The sequence below is a fragment of the Rana temporaria genome, chromosome 2 (assembly GCF_905171775.1).
Source record: "Rana temporaria chromosome 2, aRanTem1.1, whole genome shotgun sequence".
Taxonomy (NCBI): Eukaryota; Metazoa; Chordata; class Amphibia; order Anura; family Ranidae; genus Rana; species Rana temporaria.
The window spans coordinates 421,204,644-421,226,364 of record NC_053490.1 but is presented as its reverse complement, the minus strand read 5'-3'; the positions used below and the strand labels follow the sequence as shown (position 1 = coordinate 421,226,364).

Below are 21,721 nucleotides of genomic sequence, written 5' to 3'. Positions count from 1 at the left end.
CGGCACAGGCGGGCACTGATTGGCGGCACAGGCAGGCACTGATTGGCGGCACAGGCAGGTACTGATTGGCGGCACAGGCGGGCACTGATTGGCGGCACAGGCGGGCACTGATTGGCGGCACAGGTGGGCACTGATTGGCGGCACAGGTGGGCACTGATTGGCGGCACAGGCAGGCACTGATTGGCGGCACAGGCAGGCACTGATTGGCGGCACAGGCAGGTACTGATTGGCGGCACAGGCGGGCACTGATTGGCGGCACAGGCGGGCACTGATTGGCGGCACAGGTGGGCACTGATTGGCGGCACAGGCGGGCACTGATTGGCGGCACAGGCAGGCACTGATTGGCGGCACAGGCAGGCACTGATTGGCGGCACAGGCAGGCACTGATTGGCGGCACAGGCGGGCACTGATTGGCACACAGGCGGGCACTGATTGGCAGCACGGGTGGGAACTGATTGGCGGCACTGGGATGGCTTGCACTGGGATGGCTTGCACTGGGATGGATGGCACTGGGATGGATGGCACTGGGATGGATGGCACTGGGATGGATGGCACTGGGATGGATGGCACTGGTGGATGGCACTGGGATGGATGGCACTGGTGGATGGGACTGGGATGGATGGCAGGCACTTTGTAACTGTAACACTGTAACTTATTTCACTCACTTCTCTCTCCTCACACGCTGTCTCTGTGTGAGGAGGGAGAGGCGGCAATGAGAGATGATCTCATATGTTTACATTTGAGATCTCCTCTCATTGGCCGCCCAGATCGCATCGCAAACGGCCACTCTGATTGGCCGTTTGCGGCGATCTCTAATTGGCTGTGTCCAAGGGACACGGCCAAAACAAAATTTCCCCGCTGCGCGCTCTGGAGCGCGCGCGGGGACCGCCCAAAGGGGCGGCCGTCAATTGACGGCACTTTGGCTTTTGGGATCCCCGCTGTAGCCGTCAATAGACGGCGCGAGGATCCCAAGTGGTTAATAAATAGCCCCTAAAAATATATAAAACATTTTTTTTTTCCACAATTTAGGCCGATACATATTCTTCTACATATTTTTGGTAAAAAAAAATGCAACAAGCGTTTATTGATTGCTTACGCAAAAGTTATAGCTTCTACAAAATAGGGGACTGTTTTATGGCATTTTTATTATTATTATTTTTTTTTTTTTTTACTGGTAATGGCGGCGATCAGCGATTTTTATCATGACTGCGACATTAAGGCGGACACAGGGGTTAAGTGTTCCCTAGGAAGTGATTCTTACTGTTAGAGGGCGTGGCTACACTTGACATGTCACTGATGACCGTTCCCGATCACGGGGAACGGTCATCAGTGTCACTAGGCAGAATAGGGGAATGCCTTGTTTACAAAGGCATTCCCCTGTTCTGCCCTTGACGACCGCAATTGCGGGACTCCCGGGAACATCGAGTTCTCGAGACCCGCGGCTGCACTCGCCCACTGGACGGCAGATTTAAAGGGACGTACCTGTACGCCAATCTGCCTGCCCGTGCCATTCTGTCAACGTAAATAGTCATGCTGCGGTCGGCAAGTGGTTAAATATATCCCTCAATAGCCACAAATTTTGTAAATTTGCTTAGATTGCACCAGATGCCTTTGCAAACCTAGATATTAACCCTGTAAAATTAGTGGTGACACAAACACTGTGGTATACATAGCCTGTGTAGACTGCAGAGTTGTTGGGGAAACCTAGTAGTTCCTCCTACTACAGGCTTCCTATAGAAAGCTAAATGAATGAATGAATGAAAACTTATATAGCGCAACACATGCGAACTTAATCGCCTCTGGGCGCTTGTTGTTCCTGTCTCCTTTGGTATCCTTTGGTATCTGCCCCCTAAAGAAGGGGGCAGATATAAGACCAGTTACCCCGCGAAAGTGGAGAGACCCGCAGTGGCTGGTCTTGATTATAGACATGTGCAGAATGAAAAAATGTGAATTTTTTAATTTTGATTTGTTATTTACATAAATTAGTTTAGTTAAATTTGTTTAATTCATTTTCGGGGTTCATTTCGTTTTCGAATTTGAAAAGTTTTTGAATTTGAAAAGTTTTCCAATTTAAATAGTTTTCCAATTTCCAAAAAGAATAAAATAGAATAGAAAATAAAGGAATAGAATATATATATAAAAAAATTATATTCTATTCTTTTATTTTCTATTCTATTTTAATCTCTTTGGAAGTTGGAAAACTATTTGAATTCAAAAAGTATTCCAAAACTATTCGAATTAGAATTTCGTTTGAATTTGAATTTTATTATTTCGGATTCGTTTAAATTCCGTACTATTCCAATACATCCGAATTTCCAAATAAATTTGTTTGACTTTTAATTCTAAACGAAACGAACAGCACATGTCTACTTGATTACTGAGCTACAGACCTAAAAAAAAAAAACACTGGGACTTTTGAGGTATAACAATAATCCAATTTTGAAAGTGTTGCCACTTCATTATTTTACTGAATACAGAAAGGTTAAAAAGGTTCTAAAATGATACTATACAGAGAACAACAATGCAGACACCCAAGTAGGGCCCATTAGAGTGGGTTTACAATTGTAAGTATAACATAATGGCCCAGATTCACAGACACTTACGCCGATGTATCTTCTGATACGCTGCGTAAGTGCACGGATGCGCCGTCGTATCTCTGCACATATTTACGCTGTCCGCAAGGGGCGCTTCCATTGATTTACGCGTTGAATATGTAAATGAGCCAGATATGCCGATTCACGAACGTACTTACGCCCGTCGTAAAGTTATTCCACCATATAGGAGGCGCATCCCATGCAAAGGTATGGACGTCGGAACAGCCGTCGTATTTTACGTCGTTTACCCATCAGTGCAGCCTCACCAGTGCCCATCAATGAAGCCTCACCAGTGCCCATCAATGAAGCCTCACCAGTGCCCATCAATGCAGCTTCACCAGTACCCACCAGGGCAGGGCATCAGCTTTGATTTGAATCGCCCAGTGCTGGTTTCTTTTGAAGGAGAACAGCGAACACCACAGCAGTGAAATCTCCAAATTACACTCCAAATCTCATGGGTCTAGATGTCAGAGTCAGCAGACTAGATTATGGCCATACCGACTTTAGAAGGGTCGGACTGTGGCCAGTTGGAGTAGGAAGTGCTCTAGCGTCTGTCTCAGGTTTAGTTGTCAGTTAGAGTAAGACAATGACATGGCACCTGTAATCAATAGGGGGAGAAATAGTGCTCCATCATTGGCATTAGTGGAAGGAATAGTGCCACTTGTTGGTAACAGTGGGAGAAATAGTGTCCCATCGTTGGTATCAGTGGGAGAGGAATACTGCCTCATTAATGGTGTCAGTGAGAGAAATAGTGATCCATCAGTGGTTTCAATGGAAGGAATAGTGCCCCGTATTGTTGGTGTCAGTGGGAAGAATAGTGTCCCATCATTACTGTCAGTGAGAGTAATAATGCCCTATCATTGGTGTCAGTGGGAGGAATGGTGCCCCATCGTTGATGTCAGTGAAAGGAATAGTGCCCCATCATTGGTGTCAGCGAGAGGAATAATACCCCATCATTGATGTCAGTGAGCAGAATATTGCCCCATCAATGTTGTCAGTGTTTCCCGAATATTGCCCCATTGTTGATGTCAGTGAATGGAATAGTGTATCATATCAGTTGGAAGAATAGTGTCCCGGGGGCAAGCAAAGGGTCGCATCTGTCCTACAGTCCATTGTCTTATATGAAAGAATTGCAAAGAAACGTTATGTTTTTCATGGTACTGCAAAGGCACAAATAACATTTCTAGATTTTGCCCAAAACTGAGCAAATGTTTACTTTTTGAGTTCAGGTCCATTCATTTCATTTTTACATTGCTGGATGCATTCAATGTGAGCAGAAAGGTCATTTTATGAACAGTGAGATCCATCCTTCCAGTTCTGTTTTTATTGAGAAAACACTGAAACCCTTTCCCAGAGAAATTTACCATCACACATCACTGGTTATTTGTTGATTCTAGTATACAGTATTAAGTGCTATAGGGCTTATTCAGAAGATCAATCAGTAGCTATTATGCTAGACGAATGGACACGGCGCTGCCTTTCACTGTGTGCTTTGTTTTGTATGTTTTGTTAGCTAGTTTTCATTCATTATAACCAATGCTTTTTTTTTTCTTCTCCCTTTTGCAAATATTGAGCTCCACTAACTTATATCCAGTAGCTCTAGTGTTCTTAACACTAATGTACTCTTCTCTATTCCTGTTTATTTTATTCAGTTTTCTATTGTTTTTTATTTTGTATTTTTTTATAAAATTTGGTATTCTTACTGATTATACTTTAGTGTTTTTGTGTGCCATAAATTGCATTTCAATAACCATAGTGCTTAGACATAGTCATAGAGCTATGACTAAGCACTAAGGGAGCGCGAAACGCGCTAGCTGGGGATGCTGTTTCCCTCTATTTGTGTTTTTATGGACTTGCTGAAATAAAGGTAATTTTACTCGACGTGCGGCCAACCGAAATTATTTTTGCTCATTGGAATTCGTAATGGATGGGGCCAGCACCTGGTCTGTGTGTTCTTGGAGATGGGAGACTGACCTAGAGCGGTGTTTGCACACATAATGGCAGCGGCTGTTTAACTTCATGATGTAAGCTTTTTAAAATAGCGAACAAAAAAGTTGGTGCTACAAGAGACATCAAAAAAAGAGTCGGACTTTAAAGGCATAGCGCTAGATTCAGTAAGAGTTAGGCCGGCGTATCAGTAGATACGCCGACCTAACTCGGAATCTGCGCCGACCTAAGTTTAAGTGTATTCTCAAACAGAGATACACTTAAACCTATCTAAAAATACGACGGCTTGCGCCGTCCTATCTTAGGGTACAATATTTAGGCTGGCCGGTAGGTGGCGCTTCCATTGCCGTCGGCGTAGAATATGTAAATCACTAGATACGCCTATTCACGAACATACGCCCGGCCGACGCAGTACAGATACGCAGTTTACGTAACGCATTATCAGGCCTAAAGTTATTCCATCAAATAGCTGGAATAGTAAGTATGGCCGTTGTTCCCGCGTCAAAATTCGAAAATTTTACGTCGTTTGCGTAAGTCCTCCGTGAATAGGGATTTACGTAATTTACGTCCACGTCTAAACCAATAGGCCCGTGCGGCGTACTTTGCCGCAATGCACACTGGGATATGTAGGCGGACGGCGCATGCGCCGTTCCAAAAAAATGTCAATCACGTCAGGTCAACTCAAATTAACATAGAACACGCCCCCTCAGCCTATTTTGAATTAGGCGCCCTTACGCCCGCTCGCTTTAGGCTACGCCGCCGTAACTTAGCAGGCAAGTACTTTGTGAATCATGTACTTGCCTCGCTAACTTACGGCGGTGTAGTGTAAACACGATACACTACGCCGCCGCAAAGTTAGGGCGGGCTATGTGAATCTAGCCCATAGACAACAATGTGAAAGTTATGGGAAAATTATATTACAATTTATTAGAAAAAATACATGGTATGATCACATAAATGTACAATATGGTTAAAAATAATTTGGGATGATAAAATATACATAGTGAGCCCTTGCATATCGACGCGTTTCACCATTAGGCTTCTTCAAGGATATGAGCAAGGTTCAAAGAAGATTTTTTTTTAAATAGCAGAATACTTAATCAAAGGCATGGCCAGCGTAAGTCAGGATGGGGACAGGAATGCCTACATTAATGCATGCATTTAAAGTGATACTAAAGTCTTGTTTTTTTTGTTTTTTTAAAAGGGGCATGTTATTCCCTGCTCTGTGCAGTGGTTTTGCCCAGAGCAGCCTCAGTTTGTTATGGGGGCACCCGTGCAGAGCCACTGCTCGGCACGGATGCCCACTATAGCAATGCAGACACAGAGCTGCGGCTCGGCCCCATCCCCTCTCTCTTCTCATTGGCTCCCGCCCGCTGTGTATCTCAGCCAACTAGGAGGGAGATTCCCGGACCGCCAAGTCTCTCGTGCAACATTACTGGATCGAGATGGGACTCTCGAGGTAAGTATTGGGGGGGGCTGCCGCACACAGAATTTTTTTTTAGCATCATTAAGATTAAAAAAAACTGCCTTTAGAACCACTTTAAGCACTCATAACCACTTGCATGAGGCCGCATTCTGGGATGCATATTTACAAAAACACGGCATATACCTGCTGTGACAGTGCTGTGACCTGCCACAGTGTTGAAAGGGGTTTGTGTCACCTAGGATTCTCATCCAGGCAAGTTGAGGGGCTCCAGGGTAAAAACTATTTTTTTAGTTCCCCCACTGATTGGTAAAACCAGATTGGGACTCGGAGTCCAGAGACTTCACAGAGACTTAGGATTGATGAAGTGTCCAATCCTGGGACTGTCTTTTGTGGACAACAGGCACACTGATTGTGCAGGTATGTGTAGAGCTTTTAATCGAGTCATGACCAATGTTCAGGGCTCCATCCTGGCAGACAGAGGAGGTCTCTGCCCAGGAGTCAGGAGGGTTCCACCTAGAAGCCAGGACGCTAATGTTTTTTTGTTTTGTGGCTGAGGAATGCTGAAAAAACACTGTAAAGGGACTACTTGCTGTCCAAGGGTGACAATACTCACTCACTATATTGTATTTATGGAGTAGCAGCTTTGACAGTCTAAGCTTATCACTTCAGATTTGGAATTGAAGATATTGCCTCCTCTCTTCGGCCCCATTACATTTGGGGTGGGTGTGTTCTATAGCACACCAAGTTTATTTGGGCAGAACTCAGGGGCGGACTGACAACTCATGGGCCCCCAGGCAATAGGAGATTATTGGGCCCCCGGGCCATCAGAGATTATAAGGCCCCCAGGCAATAGGAGATTATGGGGCCCCCAGGCAATAGGTTATGGGGCCACACAGTATACACACACATACAGTATACATACACAGTATACACACACAATATACATACACACAGAATACACATACACACACTGAAAAGGTACTAGAGAGGCGGGGCAGCTATAATCTTGGGACGTTTAGACCAAAAGGATGTCGGTAAGGGACATTTCAGGGACAGATGTAAAAAAACACGAATTTTTACATACTGTCCCTGGTTTTACTGAGGCTGGCAATCCTGATGGGGCCCTCGGGCAGTGCCCGAGTGCCCGAATGGTCAGTCCGCCCCTGGCAGGACTGATATCTCAGGACTACTCAGGACTGTGGTAGTATTTTTTGCATGTATCGGATGTTAATGGATGTAACTGATATTATTACAAGGGATTTATATAGTGCCAACAGTCTGCGTAGCGCTTTACAGCGTGAGGGCAGACCTTACGCTTACAATACAATCCAATACAGGAGGAATCCGAGGGCCCTGTATAAACAAAATCCATTTTTAATTACAAAAAAAAATATGTGACTCAACGGATGATGCTTAGGGCCTATTCACGCTTGCCTGTTTTGATGAAGCAAAAGTCTTTAATTTAGCTCCCAGAAAAATCCATTTTTGTTTTTACGTTGCCAAGTCACATCTATGAGCTGCGGTTTAGTGTGAAAGACAAAAGGAAACTCTGTGGGCCCATTCACTCCCACATGTGTGTGTGCTGTATATCTATATATACAGTATAAATCCAACCTTTTGAACAGAAATAACAAAATGCTTTGAAATGTCTTTTTACTGACTTAAAGGGAGAACAGTCATTGTTGGGGTTTTCGTACACTTTAAGTGGCATTCTGTTATGATGATACTATAACAGAACTGAAAAGAAATTAGCATTGCGATTGGAGTGACAGAAAGGTGGGTGGTGGAAGGAGGTCTCTTCACTTAGAAAAGTTTTATTATTGTCCAAAGGGGTTTGTTACAACAATCGATAACGTTACTAGTGTAGATGAGTAGAAGAGCTTGCGGGCTTGCAGGTTCAATTTTCACAAACAACATTCAACTCGATTTACAATACCCATTAGACAATTTTTTTCATCAGAACTGTAAAAAAAGAAAAAAATACAGCGATCAAGGAAAAGAACGTGGTAATAGAAGGGAGGAAACTACCTGTGATGCCTCGTACACACGACCGAGGAACTCGACTGGCGAAACACATCGTTTTCCTCGTCGAGTTCCTTGTTAGGCTGTCAACTGTAAACTCGACAAGGCAAGTTTTTCCATTCCCATCGAGGAAAAAGAAGACTTGCTCTCTTTTTGGCTCGACGGGATCCTCGACAGTTTCCTCGTCGAAAAATGTACACACGACCGGTTTGGCAAAAAAAAATACCAGCAAGTTTCTTGCTGTTTTTTGCCGAGAAACTCAGTCGTGTGTATAAGGCCTGATGGTTTCTGTGTTCCTTTTATAGTCTATTTGTCCTATTGAGAATCCTAATGTGAAATAAAAAATTTTAATCAGATATTGCGGTTGATTTACTAAAACTGGAGAGTGCAAAATCTGGTGCAGCTCTGCATAGAAACTAATCAGCTTCCATTTTTTTTTCTGCCAATGCCTAATTGAACAAGGTGAAGTTAGAAGCTGATTGGCTACAATGCAAGATCTGCACCAGATGTTGCACTCTCCAATTTAAGTAACTCAACCCCAAAGTGTTTGGAAGCGTTTGTAAACTGCTGCAGTAAAAAAAAAGCTTTCCCTGTAAGACAATTGTATAATGTGCTTGTATGCATGGCATACAAGCACATTATGAAATACTTACCTTAGAACAAAGCCCCCCAGCGGCACGCTGTCACCATCCCTCTTCCCCCAGTCTTCGTTCTGGGTTTGCGGACTCTGGCTGTGTGAGTGGCCAGAGCTGTGATGACGTCATCCCTGGGCACCGCTCTAAAGATGCGGCTAGCAGGACTTTTGGAGCGGTCCTGCGACTGCACCGCTTCAGTGTGAAAGCCTTCGGGCTTTCACATTGAAGCCTGCAGGGCAAGGTTTTTTCATGCGGTATAGCAGCGCTATTTTTAGCGCTGTACCCCATGAAAAACGCCTCAATGTGAAAGGGGCCTTAAAAAGATGAGAGAGGCCTGTAATTGTCATCATAGGTATACCTAAACTATGAGAGACAAAATGTGGAATAAATTCCAGACAATCACATTGTCTGATTTGGAAAGAATTTATTTGCAAATTATGGTGAAAAATAAGTATTTGGTCAATATCAAAAGTTCATCTCAGTACTTTGTTATATATCCTTTGTTGGCAATGACAGAGGTCAAACGTTTCTTCACAAGGTTGTCACACACTGTTGCTGGTATGTTGGCCCATTCCTCCATGCAGATCTCCTCTAGAGCAGTGATGTTTTGGGTCTGTCGCTGGGCAACACGGACTCCAAAGGTTTTCTATGGGGTTGAGATCTGGAGACTGGCTAGGCCACTCCAGGACCTTGAAATGCTTCTTACGAAGCCACTCCTTCGTTGCCCGGGCGGTGTGTTTGGGATCATTGTCATGCTGAAAGACCCAGCCACGTTTCATCTTTAATGCCCTTGCTGATGGGAGGAGGTGTGCACCCAAAATCTCACGATACATGGCCCCATTCATTCTTTCATGTACACGGATCACAGATGTCGGCCTGTTCCCTTTGCATTGAAACAAAGCATGATGTTGCCACCCCCATGCTTCACAGTAGGTATGGTGTTCTTTGGTTGCAACTCAGCATTCTCTCTCCTCCAAACACGACAAGTTGTGTTTCTACCAAACAGTTCTACTTTGGTTTCATCTGACCATATGACATTCTCTCAATGCTCTTCTGGATCATCCAAATGCTCTCTAGCAAACCTCAGATGGGCCCGGACATGTACTGGCTTAAGCAGGGGGACACGTCTGGCACTGCAGGATCTAAATCTCCCTGGCGGCGTAGTGTGTTACTGATGGTAGCCTTTGTTACGTTGGTCCCACTCCCAGCTCTCTGCAGGTCATTCACTAGGACCCCCCGTGTGGTTCTGGGATCTTTGCTCACCGTTCTTGTGATCATTTTGACCCCACCGGGTGAGATCTTGCGTGGAGCCCTAGATCGAGGGAGATTATCAGTGGTCTTGTATGTCTTCCATTTTTTAATTATTGCTCCCACAGTTGATTTCTTCACACCAAGCTGCTTGCCTATTGCAGATTTAGTCTTCCCAGCCTGGTGCAAGTCTACAATTTTGTTTCTGGTGTCCGACAGCTCTTTGGTCTTCACCATAGTGGAGTTTGGAGTGTGACTGTTTGAGGTTGTGGACAGGTGTCTTTTATACTGATAACAAGTTCAAACAGGTGCCATTAATACAGGTAATAAGTGGAGGACAGAGAAGCCTCTTAAAGAAGAAGATACGGGTCTATGAGAGACAGAAATCTTGCTTGTTTGTAGGTTGTAATTATTGTTATAGGACTACTAGATCAGTCAGAATGTGTCCATGGGGTGTAATGGACTTCATCAGGTCTTATTTAGAAAATTCATTCTAGCATAATATCGACAACATTCTAAAATCTTCTGGTATTGATAAACTACAAGAAAGGAGAAAAGAAAATTTGAGGAAAATACAAATTGTGATTCTCAGTTTGATAATTGTGTCCTTATGTCTGATGTTTATTACAGTAGCAACGGGCCCTGTAGGAACCCAAGTTTATACGGATATCTATTATTACATCACTAACCTAGTCCCAAAAAAACAACCAAGCCACTCTTTTCGGTCCTCCCAAGACCTCCTGCTCTCTAGCTCCCTTGTCACCTCCTCCCATGCTCGCCGGAATTTCTCCAGGGCTTCTCCCATCCTTTGGAACTCCCTACCCCAATCAGTCTGACTGTCCCCTAATCTATCCATCGTTAGACGATCCCTGAAAACTCTTCTATTTAAAGAAGCCTATCCTGCTTCTAACTAACACCTTTTTACTTTCTCCATCAGCTCATCTCCACAGCTATTATTACCTTTTGTATCAATTGACTCTCCCTTTTTAGATTGTAAGCTCTATTGAGCAGGGCCCTCTGATTCCTCTTGTACCAAATTGTAATGTAACTGTAATGTCTGCCTTTATTTTGTTAAGCGCTGCGCAAACTATTGGCGCTATATAAAACCTGTATACCTTATATACTCAAGTTTTTCAGCCCTTTTTTTAGGGCTGAAAATCCCCCCCTCGGCTTATACTCGATCAGTGTACCTGAAGGTGTGTGGGCGTCCATTGTTTAAAAGTCGCGGCTTCCCCCTGGTTCCGTCCAGTTCTGTGTTAGGAGTTTGACACTGTGTTCAGTGTTCCGCCTATCACGGACGTCTTCTCATCCTCTGACTCAGTTTCCCAGCAGATACTGTGTTCAGTGTTCCGCCTATCATGGACATCTTCTCATCCTCTGACTCAGTCTCCCAGCAGATACTGTGTTCAGTGTTCCGCCTATCACGGACGTCCTCTTGTCCATGATTGGCGGAACACTGAACACAGTGGCCCGGATTCAGAATTGTCTATCTATCTGCGGGCATAACGAATCGCAGATACATTATGCCGCCGTAAATTAGGGCACAAGTTCCGTATTCAGAAAGGACTTGCGCCCTTAGTTACGGCGGCGTAACGTATGTGTGTCGGCGTAAGCCCGCCTAATTCAAATGTGGATGATGTGGGCGTGTTTTATTTAAATGAATGGTGACCCCGCGTATTTGACGCTGCGCATGCTCGAAATTACGCCGCAAATCGTCAATGCTTTAGACGTGAACGTAACTTACGTACAGCCCTATTCGCGAACGACAAACGCAAACGACGTACAATTTTCAAAACTCGACGCGGGAATGACGTCCATACTTAACATTGGCTACGCCTCATATAGCAGGGATAACTTTACGCCCGAAAAAGCCTAACGTAAACGACGTAAAAAAATGTACTGGCCGGACCTACGTTTCTAAATCTGCGTATCTACCTAATTAGCATATTCCTTGCGTAAATATACGGAAGCGCCACCTAGCGGCCAGCGTAAATATGCAGCCTAAGATACGACGGTGTTAAACACTTACGCCGGTCGGATCTTAGGGAAATCTATGCGTAATTGATTCTATGAATCAGTCGCATAGTTATGACCCTGCACACTCAGAGTTACGACGGCATATCCGGAGATACGCCGTCGTATCTCTTTTCTGAATTCGGGCCAGTGTCTGCTGGAAAACTGAGGATGAGAAGATGTCCGTGATAGGCGGAACACCGAACATAGTGTCAAACGCCTATCACGGAATGGGACGGGACCAGGAGGAAGCCGCGACTTTTAAAAAATGGACGCCCGCAGCCTGTCAAGAATTTCAGGTACGCTGCAATGGGCACAGTGAGATTGGTCACAGTGAGGTTGCAATGGGCACAGTGAGGTTGGGTACAGTGAGGTGTGCAAATGGGCACAGTGAAGCTGCAAATGGGCATTGTTGATCCTCTTTTCCGCTTACAGTAGCTGCTGCATTCTCACCCTAGGCTTATACTCGAGTCAATACGTTTTCCCAGTTTTTTGTGGTAAATAATAATAATATCTTCTTTACTATTATTTTTTTTAATTCAGAAAGGATTGTTTCTTTTTAGTACACCTATTTTATTCCTGTTCTTTGTTTTATCTCTCCAGGCCACATTGAACTTTTGCGGACATGATATTTTAAGGCCGAGAACCGACTAAGGTAAGGTAATTCAGAATTGTCATACCTAAACAGTAAGATACAGCATAAATCTAGCTAAATCTAGCTAAATCTATAATGATTTGGTTTCAGTAAGGCTGTGCTGTACTTGGATGTTAAATAGATACAATTTTTATGTTGTTGGAAGATGTGCTTTGCATATGTAGAAGAATACATTTATGCAGTTCTATCTGTGACTATTTTGTGTATATTGCGTAACGTCTATATTTTTCACTTCTAGAATTTGTACAGTTTGCCACGACGCTGTATTCTTCAAAAAGATGGAAATAGTTGCCATTTAAAAGTCAAATGTAAAGAAAACGTTTTTACCATTTAAGATTATGACACTTTCTGTTCTTACCGCAATGTCAAACCTTTTTTTTTTTTTATGTTGCCTATGAGTAGAGAAGCGTAGGATGAGGAACTTGGTCTTCTGGATCCAGCACCAGCCTTCTAAGGATGAGCTCACATTTGGATTGCTGGTATTTTCAGCTGCAGAAATCTGTTAGATAATATGCTGCTGAGAACAGACCAGAAAAGCAGCTTCTCTCCGGTGGTAATAAAGATCTCCGAAGCTCTTACGAGGTGCGATCTTTCTAGAAATGGATTGTTGCTTTACAGCTGTGTTGACAGCTAATATGCTATACATAGATTGGATCATTTCCCCCAGATGCAATGATAGAATAAGTTGTGTCATGTCAGAATGAGGAAAACACACACACATCACGCACCAAATACATATGCAGTTATGACTACTTGTGGTGCGCAAACTATAGTCATAGTGACAAAACCCTTAAATTCCCAGAATAACGACTTGCCCATTAAAATGAAAACACCAAATTAAAACAGGTTGACCGCTGTATCATGTCAACGAGAAAAAACATCCAAATATTATTTCCCCTTTTAAAATCATTTTTTAATGCTAATGTGTAGAGATATAGGGCTAGATTCAGGTAGGGGGACGTAAGTTTGTGTGGGCGTAGCGCATGTTATTTACGCTACGCCGCCACAATTTAGAGAGGCAAGTGCAGTATTCACAAAGCACTTGCTCCGTAAGTTGCGGCGGCGTAGCGTAAATCTGCCGGCGTAGGCGAGCCAAATTCAAATTGTCAAGAGGTGGGCGTGTTTTATGTAAATAAAACATGACTCCACGTAAATGACGTTTCTCACGAACGGCGCATGGGCCGGCCGTGAACTTATGCCAGTGCGCATGCTCCTAATCATGTCGCAAATAGACAATGCTTTCGACGTGAACGTAATTTACGCAAAGCCCTATTCGCAAACGACTTCCGCAAACGACGTAAAAGTTTCAAAATTTGACGCGTCCATACTTAACATTGGCTATGCCCCATATAGCAGGAGTAACGTTACGCCGGGAAAAGCCTTACGCAAACGATGTAAAAAAATCCGCCAGGTGCACGTACGTTTCTGAATCGGTGTATCCAGCTCATTTGCATATTCTACGCTGAAATCGACGAAAGCGACACATAGCGGCCAGCGTAAATATGCAACTAAGATACGACGGCGTAAGAGACTTACGCCAGTCGGATCTTAGCCTAATTTCGGCGTATCTTGCTTTCTGAATACAGAAAGAAGATACGCCGGCGCAGCTTTGAATTTACGCGGCGTATCAATAGATACACCGTCATAAATTCTTGCTGAATCTAGCCCATCCTGTTTGTGTGTGTATGTATGTGTTTATATGTATGTGTGTGTGTATGCATAATATATACCTATATTATTATTTATTTATTTATTTTTTCAGAATAAAAAAAAATATTATTAGTAGTATTTAAATAGGCTTAGGCCTAGTACACACGACCGAGAAACTCGTCGTAAAAGAAACATTGTTTTCCTCAATGAGTTCCTTGTCAGGCTTGTCAAGAATCTTGTCCAGCTTTATTTGCGTACACACTGTCAAGACAAAATCTCGTTCTCAAACGTGGTGACGTACAACGCGTACGATGGCGCTATAAAGGGGAAGTTTGATTCCACTGGTGTCACCCTTGGGGCTGCTTTTACTAATCTGATGTTACTGCGTGTTAAGTAAAAGTTTGGTGAGAGACGATTTGCGCTTTTCAGTCTGTTACAGCGTGACGAATGCGCTATCTCCATTACGAACAGGTTATTTACGGGTTATTTACTTTCCTTGAAATAACACAGGAGGTATGCACTGGATCTTCCTTGAAATAACACAGGAGGTGTGCACTGGACCTTCCTTGAAATAACACAGGAGGTGTGCACTGGACCTTCCATGAAATAACACAGGAGGTGTGCACTGGACCTTCCTTGAAATAACACAGGAGGTGTGCACTGGACCTTCCTTGAAATAACACAGGAGGTGTGCACTGGACCTTCCTTGAAATAACACAGGAGGTGTGCACTGGACCTTCCATGAAATAACCCAGGAGGTGTGCACTGGATCTTCCTTGAAATAACACAGGAGGTGTGCACTGGACCTTCCTTGAAATAACACAGGAGGTGTGCACGGGACCTTCCATGAAATAACCCAGGAGGTGTGCACTGGACCTTCCATGAAATAACCCAGGAGGTGTGCACTGGACCTTCCTTAAAATAACACAGGCGGTGTGCACTGGACCATCCTTAAAATAACACAGGCGGTGTGCACTGGACCTTCCTTAAAATAACACAGGCGGTGTGCACTGGATCTTCCTTGAAATAACACAGGAGGTGTGCACTGGATATTCCTTGAAATAACACAGGAGGTGTGCACTGGATCTTCCTTAAAATAACACAGGAGGTGTGCACTGGACCTTCCTTGAAATAACCCAGGAGGTGTGCACTGGACCTTCCTTGAAATAACCCAGGAGGTGTGCACTGGACCTTCCTTGAAATAACCCAGGAGGTGTGCACTGGACTGCTTTACCATGATCAATAGTTTTTTTTGCAATTATCAGATATACAGTAACAAAAAAACTTAGATTAACGTAGATTAAAGGGAACATATAAGAGAAATGTATTGTTGAGGTTTACATACACTTTAACCACTTCCCATCCTGCCTAATGTCAAGTGACATCCACAAGGTGGCCCTGCCATCCTGGGTGGACTTCATATGACGTCTTCTGGCCTCCCGGGCCGCTAGGGGGTGAAAATACCCAGTATTGAAGTGGTTAAAGCGGGAGTTCACCCATTTGTAAAAAAAAAAATTTTCTCCCCTTAGCTTCCTGCTCGTTCGGTCTAGGGGAATCGGCTATTTGTATTAAAATATGAGCAGTACTTACCCGTTTTCGAGCTGCATCTTCTTCCGTCGCTTCCGGGTATGGGTCTTCGGGAGCGGGCGTTCCTTCTTGATTGACAGCCTTCCGAGAGGCTTCCGACGGTCGCATCCATCGCGTCACTCGTAGCCGAAAGAAGCCGAACGTCGGTGCGGCTCTATACTGCGCCTGCGCACCGACGTTCGGCTTCTTTCGGAAAATCGTGACGCGATGGATGCGACCGTCGGAAGCCTCTCGGAAGCCTGTCAATCAAGAAGGAACGCCCATTCCCGAAGCCCATACCCGGAAGCGACGTAGAGGATGCATCTCGTAAACGGGTAAGTACTGCACATATTTTAAAATAAATAGCCGATTCCCCTAGTAAAAACGAGCAGGAATCTAAGGGGGAAAAGTGCCCTCTAAGGGTGAACCCCCGCTAAGGACACGAATATTTAATTTATTCGTGGACAATGGATACATTGCTATACCTGGCTTCTTGTATCTTTTTGAAACTCCAGTCATGAGATCTTATTATCAGAGTTTCCACTTCTGTGCCTACTTAGAAATAAAATATTATGGATGGGAACTTGCAGTCACAGTCCTAGAAAGATGAGGAATCTTGTGGGTGGCTAAACTGGTCACATTCCACCAAAGCTGAAATACTGGATTTGGTGGGGATGACCTGTTAAAGGTGTTCTTGAATCAGACTGTGTGATTGCAATGGGGCCCATGGGTACAGGTAGTTCCAATGCCTGGAAAATACTGTAAATCCCTTTAAATTCTTATGTATTTTATTTGATAATAAATTATCCAGAAAGCAGTAACACTTGATATGTAAATAGGATTAAGTAATTACTGGCATGAATTATTCATTACAGAATACAGAGGGATTTCACTTTAGGATCTGACAGCTATATATATATATATGTATATATATATATATATATATATATATATATATCCTTTGTGTGTGTATGTATGTATATGTGTTTGTATATATATATATATATATATATATATATATATGTGTGTGTGATATATATATATATATGTGTATGTGTGATATACGGTATATATATGTATATACCGTATTTATCTGGGTATAGCATGCACCGGCGTATAGCGCACACCCAGTTCTAGGAGGGAAATTTCCTGAAAAAAAAAATTACTTACAGTTTAAATGTCCCTCTTCGGTGTCTTGCCCGGCGTCCATCGGCGGCCTTGTCCGGTCCGGCGTCCGTCTTCGGCCTTCGTGGTGTCCTCCCCGCTTCTCCCGCTCTGTCTCCGAGCGCCGCCGCCGACATATACCGAGCGCAATACACTCGGCTAGGCTCGGCCACGCTCGACCACGCTCGTCTCCTCTCGCAGGGCGTGACCGTGCGGGTTATACGCCGATAAATACGATATATACATATATATATGTATATATATATTCATAAATAATAATAATTTAGTAATATATATATATATATATATATATATATATATATATATATATAAAAAAGCATATATGGGAACTGTTTCATCTGCCATAAGATGTCATAAGAATCTGCCATAAGATTCATGTGCCATAAGATGTGAAACAAGAAGGTGGGGGGAATCAGCGCCACAAATACAGACCTAAGACTGGCCATAAACCGTTCAAATCATTAATGGGCAGGCTGAATGTACCAAGGATCCCCCGCCTATATCGATAAGCTCCAACACTCCACGGTGTTAACTTGAGGAAGGGGCGTGGCCTGAAACGCATTGTTGCCATGTATACTGCCGGACGCTGTACATGTGGGTGAGCAATCTCCAGAGCAGAGCTGTTCTGTGCTCCCCAAGCAGTTTGTACCAGCTGCTGCTCCAGGCCGGACGAGTGTCACAGCCTGCTTCCATCTCCCCCAATGACTGACGACTTTTCTGCGGTCTAGCCACCAACACTCCACTGGGCCAAAGTCAGCTCCCATTGGTCAGTTTCCTCGAGGTGCGAGCAGCAGGTTGATCAGCTCCCCCAGTGCCTTTCCATCTCACCAACAAGCCAGCGGGCGTGTTGGGGATTTTTCCTGCACCTGTGCGGCATGCTGGATTCCCCCTCGGCAGTTCCACCAGCCTGACAGTCCTAGTTCCATTCCACCTCCTTGGCCAACAGGCGGTTGAGGGATCCATCCATGTCTGTCTCACCACATACTGTTCAGCTGTTCTGATGACAGATACTACTGTGATTCTAATTTTATTCATTTTTATCAAATTTTTCGGGATATTGTTCTTCAAAAAACATTTTATACTGCCCATGAGTTACTCTTTTTCATCGGTCTAGATCCCACTTGAACTGAGCTGAAACACAGGTGGAATTATGTTCTCACTGCAAAGGCTTGACATTCACAGATAACATCTAACCAATTCCATCTGACGTGTGTTTATGTAGCCATCGTGAATTTCTTACATTATTGGGATCTCATAGGATTCTATGGGTTATTAGGTCAAGGTTTCCCAATGCACTGTATGTATGTTGTTTTGCTTCCATAAGATATGTAGCTCTGTTCAGTCAGTCTTGGGATCCATGTACAACTGACAGACAGACCTACCTTCTGTCTGCACTGCAGATTAAGTGTATGTAAACCTTAACAATGAACTAGAAATACATTAAAGTGTTACTAAAACCACAACAGTAACATCGGTCTGTATTTTATCTAAATGCATTTGATTCTGACATAACCATATGTGTCCCGGGTGCAGGTCGCTTTTCTATTGTTGATTCATTACTTGTCAAGTACATGTGTATGTGTATAACACCAATAAAAAGATTTATAAAAAAAACACATTACGCCGCCGTAGCGCAAACCAATGTAGGCTACGCCGACGCAGCGCAGACAGGCAAGCATGGAATTCAGGAAGCCAGTGCTCCCAATGCTGCGTCGGCGTGGCGTAGGTTTCGAAGGCGCAGGCCGGCGTAGGTGGAAGTGTGCTTGCCCCATGCAAACCAATGCAAATGAGGCGTGACCCCATGCAAATGATGGTTTGAGAGCCAGAAAAGTACGTTTAACGAACTGCGCATGCGTCGTGACGTGGACGCATCCCCGTGCACATGCTCACAACCACGTCGGAACAACTGCCTAAGATACGCCGGATCGCTGCGTACGCCATGAACGTAACCTACGCCCATCCAGACACACGTCCAACGTAAAATACGCCGGCTTGGCCGGCTTGTGTTCCCTGATGCAGACCTTTACATGTCTGCTGCTGAGTTACATGTCCTTTATGGGGCTTAACTTTACGCCGGACGTACGCGCACCTCTCGAAGCCTGCGTCGGGCGCCCGCAGGTTTGTGAATCGCCCTATTTTCCTCATTTGCATATTTGAATGGCTAATCAATGGCAGCGCCACCATGCATCCGGCGTAAATGTGCGCCCACCCTACGTCGGCGTAGGCAAGTTACGTCGGCGGGATGAAGCCTGTTTTTAGGCGTATCTTACTTTGTGGGTCCGGCGCACAGATACGCCGGCGCATATTTGCACTTACGTGGCGTATCTTGAGATACGTCGGCGCAAGTGCTTTGTGATTCCGGGCCAGTGTGTATATGCAGTAAAGCATGATTGTTATACTCACGGTGGAACTTAAGGGGTTAATCTCCCGCATTGTGTAAAAAGGCTGTTTGATCCTGTCTCCTCTGATCCTCACCTTCTTGCAGTGTTCCCAACTCATCTCCGGATAGTGCAGAGGGTAGGGGACAAGCTGCAAATGCTCAGTTTTGTGTGTATTGCGAGAGATTTTTTTTTTCTCTTGGGAGAGTGCATGTGATCAGCACTGGGCCAGTCAGCACTGTCCAGACAGAAGGTCAGGTGTCCTGCAGCCTTATAGAACAGTCAGGGGAGAATGAAAACTCCCCCTGCAAGCTTTTACCAGACATTGATAGAAATCACAAGACTGCTATATACTACTGATAAGAAAAGGTATTTAGCAGTTTATAATAACTAAAACTATTGCATTTCCATGTTCCGTGTACTGTGGGAGACCAGATATTGTGAATGCAGCCTCCTTGGTTTAACACTTTAAGCCAGGGGTCTCCAAACTTTCTAGAGAAGGGGGCAGTTTACAGTCCTTCAGACTTTAGGGGGGATGGACTGTGGCCAGTAGGAGTAAGCAATGCCCGATCTTTGGTATCTTTGGTATTAGGGGGAAAAATAGTTGGTGTCAGATTCAGTTGAATCTGTATTCTCTACTTTTGCCAATGTATTTTGTTTTTGGTCGCCTTTTGGAACCTGTTATGATGCTTGTTGTACTATATATTTTATAAGTTCTATATATCCTGTACATTTTCTCAAGTTAGGTTGTAGTGATCTTCTATGACCAAATTATTGAAAAATACCGAAAAGCTACAGTGTACTACCTTTTTCTGGCAAAAGTAAATTTAATGCTGTTACCTTTTGTATGCTTCCAGAGGGCCAGAATTGGTGTTTTTTTTATTAAATATATCACAGTTTGATTTCCATGCAGCTGGTGTTTACCTTCAGTCGCGCCAAAGAAATGAAATAAACATAAGAAAAAAACACAGAACTTGTGAAAATGAAATGATTTAGAATTCCATCCTTTTCTAGAGTTTTTAAAACCAAAACTGAGCCTTATTTTAACAGGTTGGAGAACATAACCCAAAGATATAAGAAAGAGAGGACTTTTAAAATATTGCTTATTGTCCTCATTAACCCCCAATATGTAGAAACCCAAGAAAATGCCCGTAGAAAATAGTTTTAACTTGGTAGCAGGGCTACATTCAAGTGGTTCTAAAGGCTGAACATTTTTTTACCTTAAAGGATAAGTTCAGTAAATGAATGAACTACGACTACCGTCATCCATTGCGGCAATGAACTCTAAAACCCCGTACACACGAACGGTTTTCCTGGCAGGAAAACTGCCAAGAGAGCTTTTGGCTGGGGAAAACCGGACGTGTGTATGATTCCTCGCAGTTCTCCCAACAGGAAAACAGCCAGGAATCCTGGCGGGAAAATAGAGAACCTGCTCTCTATTTTCCTGTCTGGATTCCCAGCGTGTGTTTTTTCCCGCCAGATTTACTACTGCGAGGCAGTGCCGATGGAGCATACACACGGCAACGATTCCCGGCCAAAGCTCTCATGGCAGTTTTCCTGCCGGGAAACCCGGCCGCGTGTAGGGGGATAAAGCTACCGAGCAGGTTTTCGGCTTTCCCCTCGGTTTTCTCGGCAGATGAGCACTTTCGCAGTTCATTGATCTTCCTGGACTTCAGTAATATGGGCAGACGGCTACACTGATGGTCAGCAGGATCCTGACATTGGACCCATGATCTGCAGGTAAGTATAACTAATATGTTTGTTATTTTTCATTAAAAAAAAAAAATTGCCTTTACCAACACTTTAAGCCTGCATTCAGACCTGATGAGATGGAAAGCAGATGTTATTCCTAACTATTTGGAAGTGTTTTGTTCAGGCCTTTTAACTGCTTCCTGACCGCCCCATGAGTATATACATCGACAGAATGGCACGGCTGCGCAAATGGGCATATATACGTCCCCTTTAATTTGCGCTCGTGACCCTGCCCGCGACCAGGTCAAATAGCTGAAGAACGGGGAGATGTCAGTGTAAACACAACATCTCCCCGTCCTTCCCCTGACATGTCATTGATCGTCTGTTCCCTGTCATCGGGAATAGAAAACAGTGACGTGTCACGGCAAGCCACGGGGGCTATTTTTTATTTATTTTTTGTATATGGTGATTGTATGGTAAAGAAATATTGTACTATATTTTCTTGCATCATACTTTGATTTAACATGGGGTTGAGGACAAAAAACCACCTTTCGAACGTCAACTTTCTTAGAATTTTTTTTTGTGTGTGTGTCTCAGTTGCAGATTTTCCTTCACTTCCTTTCTAGTAAAACTGTTAAGAGCAGTACAGGAAATGAGTGTAAATCTCTGCAATGGAGCACCAGATAGTAGAATTCAAGGCCCTAGGATTC

At 44.0% G+C, this 21,721-nt stretch overlaps 1 protein-coding gene across 3 annotated transcripts in view; it reads left to right on the top strand.

The window, feature by feature from the left end:
* CDKL5 (cyclin dependent kinase like 5) overlaps nucleotides 1-21,721 on the top strand; it is a 511,586-nt gene that overhangs the window by 120,088 nt on the left and 369,777 nt on the right. For all 3 annotated transcript variants that reach the window (XM_040338214.1, XM_040338213.1, XM_040338212.1), the window contains exon 2: nucleotides 12,489-12,540. The gene's annotated coding sequence lies outside the window, so the exon portion shown is untranslated. The remainder of the gene's footprint in view (nucleotides 1-12,488; nucleotides 12,541-21,721) is intronic.